Source organism: Alexandromys fortis, unplaced genomic scaffold (genome assembly GCF_014885135.2).
Source record: "Alexandromys fortis isolate MF-2015 unplaced genomic scaffold, M_Fortis_MF-2015_v1.1 scaffold_37, whole genome shotgun sequence".
Taxonomy (NCBI): Eukaryota; Metazoa; Chordata; class Mammalia; order Rodentia; family Cricetidae; genus Alexandromys; species Alexandromys fortis.
In genome coordinates, this window is record NW_026067914.1 from 12,126,855 (window position 1) to 12,144,290 (window position 17,436).

The following is a 17,436-nucleotide window of genomic DNA, read 5'->3' on the forward strand; positions in this document are numbered from 1 at the left end:
TCTTCAGTGTAAATGGCATTACATGACACCTTTGTGTATTCAAATATAAATGATCCTATATCAATTACATTATCACCAGTACGCAACTGCATTCTAGACACCATAACCCCAGGTCATACCTCTACTAGTTTATATGGAATCATTACTCTCAAATACATACAAACAGTATCCTCATTATGTTTATAAAAGTTTGCAATATGATCAATTTTCATATAATTTTGCATCTTATTTAATATAATTAGGAGTACATCTTTGAAGTAAAACTTACCAAGCTATTTGATCAGGTGATTTTGTAAAATGGAGTTATTTTTTTTCTTCTATACTTATAACCATGTTTTGTGAAAATACTGCATTCACATACACAAATGTTAAAGAAATGACAAATATCAGCAGGTCTTTTTTTCCCACATTTAGCAATGACATAATGACTTTGTCTTTGGATCAGTCACGGCTTTTAATGAGAAGTTTTAGCAAAATCATATTGGCTAACAAAAGAGATATAAAGCTATTTACTAGATTACAAAGAAAAAATGACAGCAGAATAAAGTGAAAATTTTGAGTGCCTTGTACTAAATGCTGTATTCATCTTACTTGTATGCTGAGTGCAGCAGCAATGTCACCAGAAGGTGAGGATCAAAGTCCTCATATGTGTTGCTCTTTTTTCATGATACTAAACTTGGGCTTTAATCTTTTTTTATAGACAGAAGTAGCTCACTGCTCTTTTGACAGCGGAAATAACCCAACTCAAAGACAGTGAGACAAAACTCTAGAATAATATACCAGTGAAACCAAAATACACAAAATATGTTTCAAAGAAGTCACTTTAACTGTTCAATATTACAAAAATCTCTCTTGCTGCACAGTACTCGAGATAACTTATTGTATGAATTGCAGTCTCCCATAAAATTAATGATAGTACTTGTTTTACTACTAGGCGGGGTCATACAATACTGTTCCTCATTATAATTTATTCAGATAATGGATGTACTCTAATTCAATATTATCCACACTAAACAAAACAGTTATTTTTTTTTTAGCTTACATGCCTATCACATAGGTTTTTCACTATATCTTAAAATAAACTTGGTCTTCTTGGAAGTTCTGGTAGAATTCCGCATTGAAACCATCAGGTCCTGGGCTTTTTTTGGTAGGGAGGTTTTTGATAACAGCTTCTAGTTCTTCGCGACTAACAGGTCTATTTAGGTTGTTCACCTGGTCCTGGTTTAACTTTGGTATATGGTATTTATCTAAGAACGTGTCCATTTCTTTTACATTTTCCAGTTTTGTGCCATATAGGCCTTTGTAGTAAGATCTAATGATTCTTTGAATTTCCTCTGTGTCTGTGGTTATGTCCCCCTTTTCATTTCGGATCTTATTAATTTGCATATTCACTCTCTGGCGTTTTATTAGTTTGGATAGAGGTTTATCAATCTTGTTAATTAAGGGAGCCATCTTAGGGTTGGCAAGAGATTTGGTGCTCCCAGGTGCCCAGGGTGATGTCCCCAGTTAGTCCCTTGGGAAGCTGAGGATAGGGAACCTGAAATGACCCTATCCTATAGCCATACTGACGAATATCTTTCATATCACCATAGAACCTTCATCTGGAGATGGATGGAGATAGAGACAGAGACCCACACTGGAGCACTGGACTGAGCTCCCAATGTCCCAAGGAGGAGCAGAAGGAGGGAAAATATGAGCAAAGAAGTCAGGACCACGAGGGGTGCACCCACCCACGGAGACAGTGGGGCTGATGTATTGTGAGCTCACCAAGGCCAGCTGGACTACGACTGAAAAACCATGGGATAAAACCGGACTCTCTGAATATGGCGGACAATGAGGGCTGCTGAGAAGCCAAGGACAATGCCACTGGGTTTTGATCCTACTTCATGTTCTGGCTTTGTGGGAGCCTAGCCAGTTTGGATGTCCACCTTCCTAGACCAAGATGGAGCGGGGAGGACTTTGGACTTTCCACAGGGCAGGGAACCCTGACTGCCCCTCAGACTGGAGAGGGAGGGGGAGAGGAGCGGGGGGGAGGGGGGAGGAAAGGGAGGAGGGGGGAAAAGGGAGAGGGGGAGGGAAATGGGAGGCGGGGAGGAGGCGGCAATCTTTTTTTTTTTCAATAAAAAAATTATATTTAAAAAAAAAAGAAATGTAAAAACAAAAAAAAAATAAACTTGGGTCTAGAAAGATGGCTCGGTGCTTAAGAGCACTTAGTGTTGAATCCTGAATACCATTGTTATTCCAAATCAGATAATTATTTCAAATAATTAAGGAGATAATAAACATATTTTTAATACTATAATAAAAATGCTAACAGCTATTTGATGTTTTGGACATATTATTTTTTAATGATAATCTGAATATTTATTATACCAGAAAATCCATTTAATCAGCAAAAGCAATGAAACCAAACAAATACCTTAAGACAATATTATTTAAAACTCCCTATGACAAATTCTGTCACAAATTAAATGTGGATTTTCTGCTAGGAAGCACACTTAGTGGCAATGATTTGCCTGGAGAAAGTTCAATGGCACAATTCAAACCAAGGGTGATGAAATTTACATTGAACAATGAAAAAGCTGAACTAATATATAAACTTACAAGGATCTCTTTCTTTTAGAAGGATCTTTGAAAATTTATTAGGTCTAAGACTGAAGTCATACAAGGGAGTGTCCTACTAACCTCAGCTAATGGGAATTACCAGAACTGAAAGCAGCTGAATTAGTTTCCCGCATTCCTTGCATTGGGAGAGAGTTCTTAATGGGAGAAGCATGCTTTGTGTCAATGGATTAAATAAAAGACTTTATATTCTTTATTGCTTTAATAATTATTTAGCAGCCATAAGACCATGAGTTCAATCTTTTGCAAACCAAAATATTATTTCATATTTTTATAAAATATTTATAAAAATATTTATAGTATCAATGTCTGTGCAGTAAAGTAAAAGTCACCATTCAAAAAATACTAAGGTCCTCTTAGTTTATGAACATAATGGAAGCCCAAGCCCCTAGTAGACTGTCTCTTTCTATCTGGTTTAGGATGTCCATGATGTTTTCTACAAGAAAACATTCATTTTTGTCTCAAACTAGTATTCTAGGACCAATTTAATGATGATGTAATACATGAATGATCTTTCTAGCATGAAAGTAAAATTGTCTTCAAATAGTGTTGAGGAATGGGACATCTTTTTCACCTTGTCAATAACCATTGTCATCAATGACTGTATTACCAATGCATCTCAGATATATACAATATATTACAATAAGACTCCTTATAATGTCTATGTTTATTTTTATCTAAGAATGTTTTGGGTTGACTCAGATACCCAAATCTTTTCTTCTTTAAAAAATTCTTCTTTAAAAATTCTCTAGTTAACAATCAAATTCTTATTAAAATTTGAGTCATGCTTTTTATGAATATTGTGAATAAAAACATACTATTTGTGGTAATATATTTTGAGAGTCATATTAGTTAACAAAGACATCATAGCATGATTTCTCCATAATGACTCCTCATGCTCTGGTTAGGAACTTAAACATCTCTCAAAGACCCATGTATCAGAGGATTGGTCTCTAATTAATCATACCACTGGAACATGTAAAAGGTGATTTTAAGTGTGGTGAGCTTGTACAGTTTCGGACAGGCACTAAAAGAGATACCGGGATGTTGATTATTTCTCCTCTTATACTCACACTCAGCACTATGGTGAATAGATACCATTTGTCACATATTTCAACTATTATGTATGCTGCTAAAAACATGGTACTAATGGGTTATAGATTTTGAAATCTTATGAATTGTAATTCAAAACATTTGTTTTTATAAGCTGTTTTTCACAGTTTCTTTTCATAAGAGAGGATATCTGACTCACACATCCCACTAGTGACCCATTTCAACAACTGAGGATCATTATCAATGATTTGAATCTTTGTGTCATATCCATATTCACAATCTTCAATGATGAGTACATCTTATATTTTGTAGGCATTTTATGCATATTTAAAGTTGAAAATATGATTCTGTTTTGAACTAGTGAGGTGGAAAAAATTGTCTCATCTAATCTCCAGTTATGTTACCTTAGCAGTATCGCTGAATTCACAGTAACACTTGTACATATGCTCCAATGTTTATTAGTCTTTACACTGTGGGTTTACCATTATGAAACTGACGCCTATGGACAAGTAGTGCTGTATTAGAAGAGGCCTCTTCAATTCTTAAATCCACATTGTATAGATAGAAACACTGGAACAACTCTGCCAATAAGCAAGGGAATGGTTTTCTTTTTTTTTCTTTTTCCTTTTTGTCTTTCCATACTTTTTAGTAGGCCTCTAGTAACACTGCCATCATTTCTCATTTTCATTTTCTTTTTTAATACTATCATAATATTTTCTGTGTAATAACTGCACTTCCCCATTCCCTTGCTAATACAGAAAGAACCAGCAATATGGCAACTATGTGGAAACACATCACAAGATACTCTAAGTTTCCATTAAGAATGCGCATCCTAGATTCAGTAGTATGGATTTATGTCGTTCCTTTCAACAGTTTTGCATCTTAACCTATTATATCTGTCAGCTTCCAGTAGATAAAACGAAACATTTCTGATAAAGGTAAAAGTGTAGAATGTTGTGCAATGATGTGATCCCATTTTCTTGTACTAGGATATTTGAGCGCTTCCTGAAAAGTGTTCTCTTCTCTGTGTTTTTTTTTATTGGAAAGAAAAATCGCATTACCATTTTAAAATCACCTCAGCACTCGAATTAAAACTGTGTCACTGGGTGGGTATTTGTATATGAGTGTTTGTGCCTTTAGAAACCAAGAGATCATACAATACTCAAAGAGAGTTGTGAGATTTCCTTCCTGGATATTTAAAGTATCCTCTGAAAATAGAAAAAGCACACTTAAACTCTCAGCTATCTCTCAAGTCCCCAATCACGCCAAATCCTTTTAGACAACCATTGAATGTTTCATCATGCGATTACAGCATAAAGAATGATAAGAGTTTACTATCGTCTACTATGATTAGGTCTCCTCACTAATTTCTGCATGTCAGTCAAAAGAATGCATGTGGATTCATCATAACAATACATCCCATATTTCACATTGCTATACTAATCTCTGTGCTTTTTTCCAGATGGTGATACTTTTTCTACAGGAGGAAGAAAGCTGAGAAAGCTTGACAATTCTTATCATGCTTGTTAAGGCCTCCACAGCTACTGCAATGGCTTCGATATAGTCTCTTTACAATCTAGTCTCATACTGTTAGTAATACTGAAATCTTGTAAGTTTAATAAAAACATTAGGTATTGATCATATTCTCCCCAGTTATTATTGAACATAATTCACTGCAGTGAGTAGTTCAGCGGCAAACATGTACTCCCATTCTAATTAACTAAGTTGGCAAAGTTTGGAATTGTTATGCAATAAACTTAACTACCAGCATTAATTCTTTCTGGTATGCTCTATCATTTGAAAATGATATTTCATGTACTAAAATAATACAATATCAGGGCACTTTGGAAACTTTATGCATAGTAATAATAGTTTTTCCATCTGAATTATTAAGGGGTTCATATAACACTACCCATTTTGTGAAAGATAAAAATAACAGGAGCAAAAGAATATCTTATCAGTCACTAAAATGGCAGTTTGTGGCACCGACATCTAAATCAAGGTTCCCAGGTTCAATTATCTACTGGAATTGCACAGTATGTCTCTTTAGCTTCAATTAAGTAGAGCAAATTAGCAGTAATAGTCTGCCATATGTGTGAGTTTTTTTTTCAATTATTTTGCTTTCAAGCTTGTCATATTTCTTTCAGAATTCTTCCAAGCACATTTTGGTTAATATTCTTCAAATGATTGCTTAGAACTATTAAAGATGCTATAAATCAAAACACAATGATTTCTTGGCAGTATAATATAATTTAAGATCTCTGAATGTTATGCATGATAATCATATGCACCTGTAATTCTTGTGTTTGCAAAATAGATGCAAAGAAATCAGGAATTCAAGGTCAATCTCTGCTAAATTAGCAGTTTAGAGCTATACAACTATGTGGAACCTTGTAACAAAAACATGTAGGATCTTTAATACTATTGTTTTAAGAAAAATAATGTGGGCTGGGAACAAAGCAAAGCAATATGCATCAAACCCAAGGCTACATCAGATACATTTAATGGTTTCATGTTGAATGTTTAAGATTTATTATCAGAGTTCCAGAAATGAGCTCATTATAGTTCAATGGTTTGAAGTGTTCACATGTTCATATATGAAATCTTTGAAATGTGTCTACAGAAAGAGGAGGGAATAAATAAACTGCTAGCCCAAGACTTTTTCAAAGTTCTACACCCTTTTCTATTTTCAAATGATTTAGGTACAACTGGGTAAGGATTCAAGTTTTGTGGATATTCCTTGTGAGAGATAAATAAACATAGCTTTTATATTTGGTACCATATCTACCTTAATAGACTTGTTTTAGTGACAGTATTTTATCATATTACATAAAATAAATGACACGAAGAATTTTCAGATGTAGCTTTCTGCCATGCACTATCACTTATAATCAGGCTTATAATCATTAGAAGTGATCATACCACTTAGGAAAGAATGGAATTATTGGTGATTGTTTTCACGGTGTACATTATTTTAGGGTGTTGAATGTTTCTTAGCTGCTTTCTCTGTGTACCAGGTATGTTCTGCACACACAAATGAAATGTTTCCTAAAGGGAGAAATACATTTTTATTGGGACTCTTGAGGTCCTATGATATAAACTGCAGGTATTATCCACATCATAAAAACAAAAGACTGACAGATGTTAAGAAACAGATGTTTGAATCACCGCATTCCCTGTAAGTATACAAATTCCTTGAGTTCAATTAAAGCAAAAATCATGGGAGACCTAGCATATGTTATTATACAATCCATGAATTATTTATTAACAGGTAAAGAGTAATGTATCCTACTTGGCTTTGTTAACAATTTAAATTTACTAAAATTATGATTTATATAAAAATTTAAAGATTACCATTCAATAGTGTAGAGAGTTTTATTACCCAGAGAATTAGGTGAAATAATGCTTCAATTGTTTTAGAGTCAAAAAGAAGCTAAGATGAATGGAAATGAGGCAAGGAAATGTACACAGAAAATTGAAACTCATTAATTCAATGATTTATATTACTGTTGTGCAATGATAATCATCATGGCAATAAATATTATTGTGTTCATCCTGTATCACGTATATTAAAATTATTAGCACTCTATTTTTAACAGATTTTTTTTTGTTTTGAGACAGGATTTCTCTGTGTAGCATAGATGTCATGAAATTTGCTCTGTAGAGCCCACTGGCCTTGAAATTACAGAGAACTGCCTTCTCCTGCCTCCAGACTGCTGAGATCATTGGCGTGTACCAATGCCACCCAGAAACTTTTATAATTTTAACAATAAAATAGCACATAAATAGTTGTACTTATACATGGTTGTATTTAACTGTTTATGACAGTCTTACAAGTCAAATATCAAATAAAAATAAAATTTATTTATAATTTTCAGTTTACATCTAAATTACAAACACTCAGAAATATTTTCAATGTTTATATTATTTCATTTTATTAGGGAATATTAATCCTTTGACTTTATGTTAACAGTTATTTTTCTTAATAATTTAATTAAATGAAACCCAACAGTTCAAAATATCTACTATAAACAATTTATACATTTAATGTTGGATTTGAGTATCTAAATAAAGACTTATCGTAATCTGAATATAGTTATTGAGCCTATAGTTCATGATCCTAGAGAAGCTAAGTAATAAGGTGAACCCTAAGAAAAATATACATAGATCCACCTGGAAAGCCGAAATAGACAAGATCACCTGACAAAATTGGGAATATATGGGTGGGGGTAGAAGTAAAGATGGAAGGAAAAGAGGAGGGAAGAAGGGGAGGGGTGAGGAGAACTTAAGGGAACAGGATAGTCGAGATGGAGGAAGGACAGAGATGAGAGCAAGGAAAGAGATCTTGATTGAGGGAGCAGTTATGGGGTTAGCAAGAAACCTGGCTCTAGAGAAATTCCCAGGAATCATGTTTGGTTCTTAAAGGCCTTGCAGACAGTAAGGTACCCCCTGAATACTTGGGATGTGTACTTTTGTCATTGAAAGGTTCCCACATTGTACTTACAAAGATACAGATGTGGTCTGGATTCTTAGCACAGGAGCTTTCTTAAGAACCTGTCCTAAATAAAAATTTTATGAGGAACTCTAGGGGGAAAATGGATCCATTTTTGAGCATTTATTCTTAAATTTATTATTCTGCCCCTATATCTATTTAGTGAAAATCAAATTATTATCTCATAAATCAGGACAGTGATATTATTACTATTCTAATTTTATAGTGTTTGGGGAAATTATATTCAATGCTTTCAGGCTCTGAATTTAAGTATTAAAAAGTAATGAACATTTTTAACAGAGGGATGGGAAGAAAGAAAAAAACACAATAAAACTGCTTTACATAACACCTTCATATATATTAACATATTATGTATTCCATATGTTTATATATGGCATATAAAATAGCACACACTTCACACACATGCACGTAGTGAACTATATCTTCAGCAACTACCACTGGTTTTTATGCTTTGATTTTGTCATAGCATTCCATCAAGACCCTAAGGCTTCATTGGTTTCCAATGAAAAATTAGCAGTTCAGTTCAGATTACTGTCAGTAGTTACAAATAATCCACGTGAATGAATATATTTTATAATCAGTTCACTAATCTTGTCAAATTAATTAGAAGAATTCCTTTGTTGTGTTGCACCACTTTATATCTAAGAGAGTGAATATCATTAGTAAGAACTTTTTCATACTTCTGATCTTAGGACATGGAATTCTGGCTAAATGATAGCTGAAGAGAAAGTGTACATTAGGCGCATCTGGACCATGTGTAGCTTAGCACAATGTGAGAACACACTTTGTGATGCTAAGTACATCAGAATCATCATTGGCATAACATGACTGATGATTTCTTTCCAATTGCAGAGAAGTTTTAGCTGTGTGGGCTATAGTTGCTTCAATATTACTATAGCCTTTGAAGTTATAAACTAGATTTAATACAATTTTATTTGAATAATTGCTATATTTGTCTAAATGTGACCTCTCAGCATTAAAAATTCTATGTTATATTTGTATTTTTATATTTAAATATAAAATTTAGAGTTGTTCAGTTTATATATATATGTGTGTGTGTGATATTCAAAACTTTCTGAATCATAAACATATTGCATAATTATTTAAAAAATCCTTATGTTAAGCATATAACTGTAAATATCTGGATATATATGTATGTAGATTCATTTATATGAATTGGAGAAATACTAAATAGCTTAAAATATTAGATATTACTATAGAATTACTCAAACATGCCAAAAATCAATAATTCCATTACCTCTCATATTATGACAAGGACAACCATTTATTTCCTTGACACGATTTTCTATCTAGCACTGGGTCTGACATATTCTTGCAAGAATATTATTTGTTTGGTTAGAAAAACTGAATGGCTTTATAACTAATTATAGTCAATGGTGCATATACCAAAATTATTTGTATGGATTATAGCAAACCTACTTGCAAAAAATACCATTCTTCTAATCTCTACCATACAGGCTACAAGGTAGAAACAATGAGTCATTTTACAATAGACCAGGCAAAAACCCTAAGGAATGAGTCCAAGTGAGAAATATCTCAAAATCTAAGATGATATTGTGAAATAGAGCTTGCTGCTCACTTGGGCCATTTCATTTCCTCTGTATCATTAAATAAAAAGAAAGGAATATTCTTTTTTATTTTAGTTAATTGCTGTTTAACCATAAATTAACACTTCATTGCTATATGAAATTAATATTTGAAAGTATTATTCTCTTAATACAATAATCTAAACCATGTGTCAGTAACTATGCAGTTAGAGTGTGAATTGTATACATAATTCAGGAGAAAAAGTTTACATTTCTCTTATGAAATGATACATGTTCATTAATGATTACTTAGAGGAAAAGATAAGTACTTATTTAGCTTATACTTTCATAAAAGCATATGTAAGAAAGCATTGCTGGCATTGTCTTATGCTTACTGCAGGATGAGAATGAAGCATTCAATTTAGGTAATAAAATAAAATAATTTCCAAGAACATAGATAAAGGTATTTAGGTATTTATCTTTGCTCCATATAATTTCTATGAATAATATCTTCAAATTATCTTGCTTTCTTTTACTTCTACAGATCAAACTCAAGCACAGTTATTTGCAGTCATTAATCTCACCACTGAAATATTTTGCCAGATTGCATACATTTTACTTGCCTAACTACTTGATATTTTTGGTTCTGACAACTGGAAAACCCAATGGATTTTAAGCCAAGTACAAGAAAAGATTTAACATTCTCAGTTGCAATCTATTTCAACAGGCTTGCGTTCAGTGCTAGGCAGCATAAGTTAGCAGAGTTCTTGGGAATAACTGGATATGCTGTCCTCCACAATTCATTCGAAGCTTCAACTAACCTAACTAACCATGGTAACCAATTTCTATCTGGCACTGTTGAAATGAAAGAAAGCTGACAGAGCAAAAATCCATGCACCGTGGGGTGTTCTGTATGCAGATATGTATGCATTTCTGGTCTATAGAGTTGAATGGTCATAGCACAGCTAATGAGCTAGAGAATCTTCTATTATAAGCACACCAAAACAACTCCAAAACAGTAGAATTCTGGGTATTCAGACTTGCTAATCAGAAAAATTTTTCCACTAAGGAGATGACAGTTTCTTATTTCATAGTCCCTGCCAGATGAAGTTGATAACTGCTATAAAGCACAGACGAGTACATGCATTCAACATATTTTCACATTTGTTTAAAAACTCCTCCTCTTCCCTGCCCCCTTTAATCATTTCTGCTTCCCATCCCCTCTACAGATACTTGTTCCAAAGTTGTCTAACTTATAACAATCACAAGAAATAGGAAGTGACATATTAATTTGCTGTTATTGACTGTATTCCACTAAGAACAAAGGCACTGAGGTGGACTTATAACAAGAATCCTATTTTAAAGGTGATCATAATGACAGGCACAGAAATGTGAGCATAGAGTCAATATTTTTGATTGGTACCTGAGGTTTTTCATGCAGAGGTTTTAATGTGGTAGCACACTTAGTGTTGTTAAAAAAATATTTTTTCTCTGCCCTACCTCTAGTAAGCTGCAGTGATGAAAGACTATAATTGATCCCTTTATGGTCACCAGAAAGGAGAAAGTTACAAAAAACTATGGCATGAGACAAAGAAACCTGCACTCTGGGTTCACTTCTTTGATAATATGGTCCTTCCATCAGATCTTTCAATTATCTATTAGGTTTCTTTCTGATTATTTTGTAAAATATTTTATTTGACTTCAAAAAGAGTGCATTACTTGGAAAACTTTTGAGAATAATTTAAGTTTCTATTCATTTCTTCATTTTTATTCTTCTTTTCAGAAGTTTTTTTTTCTAAAATTTTAAGTGAAACATGTTTATACAATTAGAATGAGGGAAATTGTTCCCCATTTCCTATAATGTAACATAGGTTTTCAATCTACAGATTCATAATTTTTAAACTATCACCTGCTATTCAGTTATGCATGTGTTACTTTATTTTTGTGTAATATATTTCCAAACATGACAAGTTAATTGTCATCAACTTAGTAGTTTAAAATGAAACATCAATTTCATTCTTTCAGTTTTGGGTAGGAAATCTGGTTGAGGTCAAATAACTCTCAAGTAAAGATGTCATAAAGTTGATGCTGCTTTCTGAAAAGGAAATGTATGTATATATACATATATTTTTCTTGATTCAAGTGTATAATTTCTATCTATCTATATGTGTGTGTGTTTAAGTGTGTAGGTGTTCATAGGCCCAGAAGTGGATATTGCTTTCTACAAACTTATGTTGATAAATTATGTAGAGTATATCTGAATCATTTGTAAGAAAATATATCATCCAAAATAATTTATATGTTAGAAATCAAGAGAAAAAAGAATCATGATTTCAATGAAACAGAAATGAGAGCCACCATACCTGGTTGGGTCCCACAGAGACTGTCCATCCACTCCTTGCCCTACCCCATCCTGATATCTCTAGGGGACATCTTGACTTGCTGGCGTGGCTACTGAAGCACACCCTGAAAGTTCATTTTTATTCTGTATGGATCTCCCTCTCATTCTTCCTCTGATATACTTAACCTTACCTTCCAAATAATCTCTATTCGTTTGTTATTTACTGCTTTCTTTAAGGGCCCTCATAGTCATATTTGGAGGGCATGGAGTAGCCAAAGTAGGTTATCTTTGACATCCTTCATGCCCTCCACTAGGCCTCCCTAAAGATGCTTTAGAAGTGCCTCTGTCACTCACCTCATTCTTTTCCCCAAACCCATTTCCATTACCTTGGGTCATGATGCCACACGCGGCTCAGTCATAGTGAATTCTTAGTTTTATGGCTGCTGATCTCTGTCAAAGCCTATATAAGAGACCTCCAGAACAGTTCACTTTCCCATCTACTGATCTGTCTCCCAGCACACTCACTGTGCTGGGCTAGGGCTGCTTGAAGTTCTAACCAAGAGAACCAATAAGGACTTCATATTTGTTAGAAGTCTGAATCTGATCCCTGAAAACACTAGTGGGAATCATGAATGAGTTGTCTCATCTATAACCCGGCATATTGAGGTAATGGCAACCAAAAGACTAAACACAGAGAACCAATAAACAGCTACTTATCCACAACAGGAAACACCACAAATGTCATAACTCCAGCTGCCTGCATTCCATTGTAAGATCAAACTGGAGCATGAAGAGTTTATGCTTCCCCAGAAACCATTCATTGGAATATTCTTCCCCAAATGTAATTTAAGTCCCAAAGACTTGCATATTTCTCCGAGAAACACCATAGTAAGGATTGTCATACTAACTTCTTCTATCTTGGCTAATTTTCTACTGCTGTGACCAAACACCCAGTCCTATAGAGACAATTCTATTTCAAACCTATCAAGGTGCAAAAGACATGAAGTATATCAAAGATACAGGACCAACAAAGTAACTCTTAAGATAAAAAATCCAAACACTAAATGTAAAAAAAGAAAGAACAGTTATGCTGTGAAAAAATCTTTCTGTACACTCTAAATATATATTGTAATTAGTATTAAATCTCCAAGTCAGTAATTTAGGAAGTGGTTGTGGTTATTTTGGAGTAGGCAGCTGGAATAAGAACATTCTGCCTAAAAATAGCCATCTACCATCCTGTTACATCCATATAATATCTAAAAAAAATCTTTTAAAAGGCTTCTAAACATATATAAATGAAGCCAAGAGTGGCTTCTTAGTCCTGTGTCTCTTATGTCAGCTCTAGTACAGAGATGCATCTCCTGGAAGCAGCCTCCAACTACCATGTGCTACCACTATGTGCTAAGTTAATTAATGCTGGCAGCTGAAATAGCAGTTTAAGATTGATCTAATGTAATCACACTACAATGCAGATATACTGTAACGACAGATTTGGAAGAAAAAGCTTCTCTAAATGGGTTACAGTGTACTTAAAATTATACAGAGGCTTGTGAGGAAAAAAATGGGTAGAGAAAGTCTTTAAAAATGAAATAGAGTAATAAAAATATATTAAGTCACATAAAGGTGAGAAATACACAGAGAGTCTGGATGCTATATGATTTTTGTGTTGTCTTTAATTTTTGGTTACTAAAAGACTCTGGACTATGAAAACTGATAGATCAAACTAACCTATATATTTAAAACATATCTTCAGTTCAAAATTTAAATCAAATGGTATGTTACATATTGAAGAATTTCTGCTTTTATTTCCACCGAAAATATAACACTTTGGATTTTTCAAAGTTAAAGGTGATCAGATGAGATTGATGAAGAACCTTGAAATCCTAGCCATAAATATAACAAAATAAACATAGAACTATAAGACATTTGATATTTATTTTACCTGCTCAAACATAAAACAAAACAAAAATCTTTAATTGATTTGTGTACACTGCATATTCTGTACTTGTAATGTTTGTTACCTTTAAAAGTTTATGTGTTTTCAGAACAAGAAGACCAGGCACCAAAAAAGAAAAAAAAAATGGATGGCCCAGGTGATCCAGCATCTCAAAATGCCTCTGATATAGCCACCTCAGAATTCTGCATCCAGAAGAGCTTTAAGGCCCCTGGCTGACACAATGTAACCTCATGGGCTTAACCATAATTGTGGAGGACCAAAAATGTGAGCCTATTTTCACCTTGTCTGGAGTGAGCCTGGGGTTATTCAAAATTAAGTTTCAAGGATCTCTTCAGAAGAGGAGGAGGACGATAAGAGTGAAAGGTTGGGTTTATATAGCAATGTTTTATAGACAAATTGGACTGATTCACACATAAACTCCCAGAGACTATGACAGCACCATGGGAACGTCACAATCTCAAACCAGACAAAAATCCCAGCATGAAAAATATAAGTAGGCAAAAAGTACCAACTTTAGGCAGGAATCTGCTTTTAATTCATAGCTTCTGGGAAAGAGAAAATCAATTTTCTTCAATAGAGTTGCACTGGGAATATTGTTCATATAGCAGGGCAGGCCTCAGGGTCAGGAGTAGATGGCTGACACAAACCTGTAATCATTTTCTTTCATTTGTGTATGTGCTAGCCATTTTGATTTTTTCTTTAAGAGACGGAAAAAGTAAAATTGGGTGGATAAAATGGTAGAGAATCTTGGAGAAATTAGTTGTGAGAAAATAATATATGTGAAATTGAGTATTTACAATTCTTAAATAATAAATAAAAACATAAAAGTTTTTATTACAAAAAGATAGCAGAAAGGAAATTGAAAATTTAAACTAAAAATTCATGAAAAACAAAATAAAAGAAGGTAGATGTAGTTTCTTAACAATATCAAAGTTGACATATGCTTACTATCTCCATTTGAAGATATTGTCAACATGAAAAAATTAGAAATATCTAAACTATGTAATACATAGAAGTACATAATAGGATTGCCTTATTCCTTGTGAACAGCTGAGTACGTTTTGAAAACTCTTTGGTTTTGATAACTGCTATGAGTTTGTACCCTGTAAGGTACATATTGGTTTAATAAAAAAACTGATTGTCCATTAGTATGGGTGGGGCTATCAGAGTAGAATTCTGAGAAAAGGAAAGGCTGAATCTGCAGTCACCATCCAGATGCAGAGGAAGCAAGATGAGAATGCCTTGCTTTAAAAAGGTACCAAGCCATGTGTCTAAAAATAGATAAGAATTATGGGCTAATTTAAGTTGTGAGAGATAGCTAATAATAAGCCTGAGTTTGTAGACTGAAGAGTTTATACATAAGACTCTGTGTGCTTCTTTAGCATTGAACGGTTTAAGGTCAGAGCAGAATGGAAACTTCCATCTATTTCTCTTGGCATAGTTCATTAAGAGAACAGTTGAGTAAATAATTCTACTCAAACTTCTTCTGAACATACTTAAATTAACATTGTTAATCCTAAATTTGTAGCAGACTTTCAGAGGCATCTTAGCTCTAAATATCACAGAGAAGTTTTACAGGGCTTTATTCATATTCTACAAATCCCAGCACCAATTATAATTTGCTTTCTACTGTTGTGATAAAGTAAAAGACTAAAAGAAACCTTAGAACTTAAAGTCCTTCATGAAGAGAAGTCAGGGTAGGAGCAAGGGGCAGGGACCTGTACGTATGAGCTGAATCAGAGGTAATAGAACAGTGCATTTAACTAGTTTTTTTTTTTCATGGAATTTTCAACCCATATTTTATAACCCACAGGGCCAGGTGTCCATAAATGGTATTTTCCATGGTGGGCTGGACCATCCCATAAGAAGCATTAATGGAGAAAAGGCCTTGTAAAATGCCTGCACATAGTTGGATGTGGGCATTTTATTAATCAATGCTCGTTTTCCTAGATGATTCTATTTCTGCAATTTGATGCTACTAAAATTTAAATATCCACAAAGAGGTACTTTGAACCATACTATAGCATCTTCTAAATTAATGTAGGAATCATTTTTGAATGCTTAAGTCTTTGGATAAGTATCTAATTGCAATGCAGAGAATCTTGTTTCTAAGCAGTCTGTACTGCTATTTCAACTTTTGCAGTCTTTTCAACAAAATGTCTTTTTATACAAGTATGCTGCGAAATTTAGTAATTTTGTCTTACTATCAAAATTCATGGGAAGTAAAAATGGACTCTGAATTTCCAGTCATATATTAGTAGTTAGTTTTCCCTATCTTTCTATAGACATTTTAATTTTAATGCCATTAGATCTGCCTTTTTTAAGACATAGATTCTCTCTTAACAAAGGTGATCTCAATATGGGTCCAAATCAGGAATGTAAAGTCTTTTTTCTTTAAAAGATATTTTTCTGCCTTTCTACCCTCTGTAAGGCTGGGGGTGGTTGTCTCCTCTTGCTCCATACTCGCTCTTATTCTTGATATCTTATTCTTGATATCATATTTTTGATATGACTTTCCTTTCCATAGTCAGCTTTTAACTACTAAATTTAACAATTTGGTCTGACTGAGACGTATTCCTTTTGGAGACTGTAAAGTAGCAAGACAAAGAAAACATAACAATTAAATATGTTTACAGAATTTTTTGCTTTTAATTTTTATACTGCAACATATGTTCAAACACAGTACATTTTCAATTTAAGTCATCATTGTTTCATTTGCCTTCTTGCTAGCTAGGCAAAACTCTCTAGGTCTTATAAGGACTCTGTGTCTATAGTTTTATTAAAAGAGTATTTATCAAGGAGAGTAGATAAATTGGCTATGTAATATCACCCCAGTGTTCCTTGCAACTGGTGGTTGAATGCCATCAGCATATTATCATTAATTAAAAACTCTCCAAGAATAGCTTTATGTTTTCCAATATATATTACTATTTTCAAAAGAAATTTTACGCTTCTTGAGAACAGATGTAAGACAAAACTTCAAACTAAACCGAAAATTAGAAGGAGGTATAGTGAGGTTTTTAACATCTGGATGATATCTATTATTGAGATATAAACATCAAGAGGAAATCATAAATCATAGCCAGCCAACATAATTGCCTTCTTTACAAAACTCTAAACTTAGATATATATTCATATATTCATTAGCTTTACAATAATATATTTTCTTGATGTCTTTCCTTCACTTAGTGTAGAAATACATGGTTACTTTCGCATGAAATAAACAATACCACACCTCACAAATTCAAATAAAATTCTAGCAATGAAGGACATTTAAACATATTAAGGCACTTTTAAATGGGTTACCTATGGATTAAGTTAAGGTACGATACTATAGTGAGTTAGAAATATTCATAATTATGTATAATTCAAAGTTCCCAAAGAGTTTGAGATTTTTGTGGAC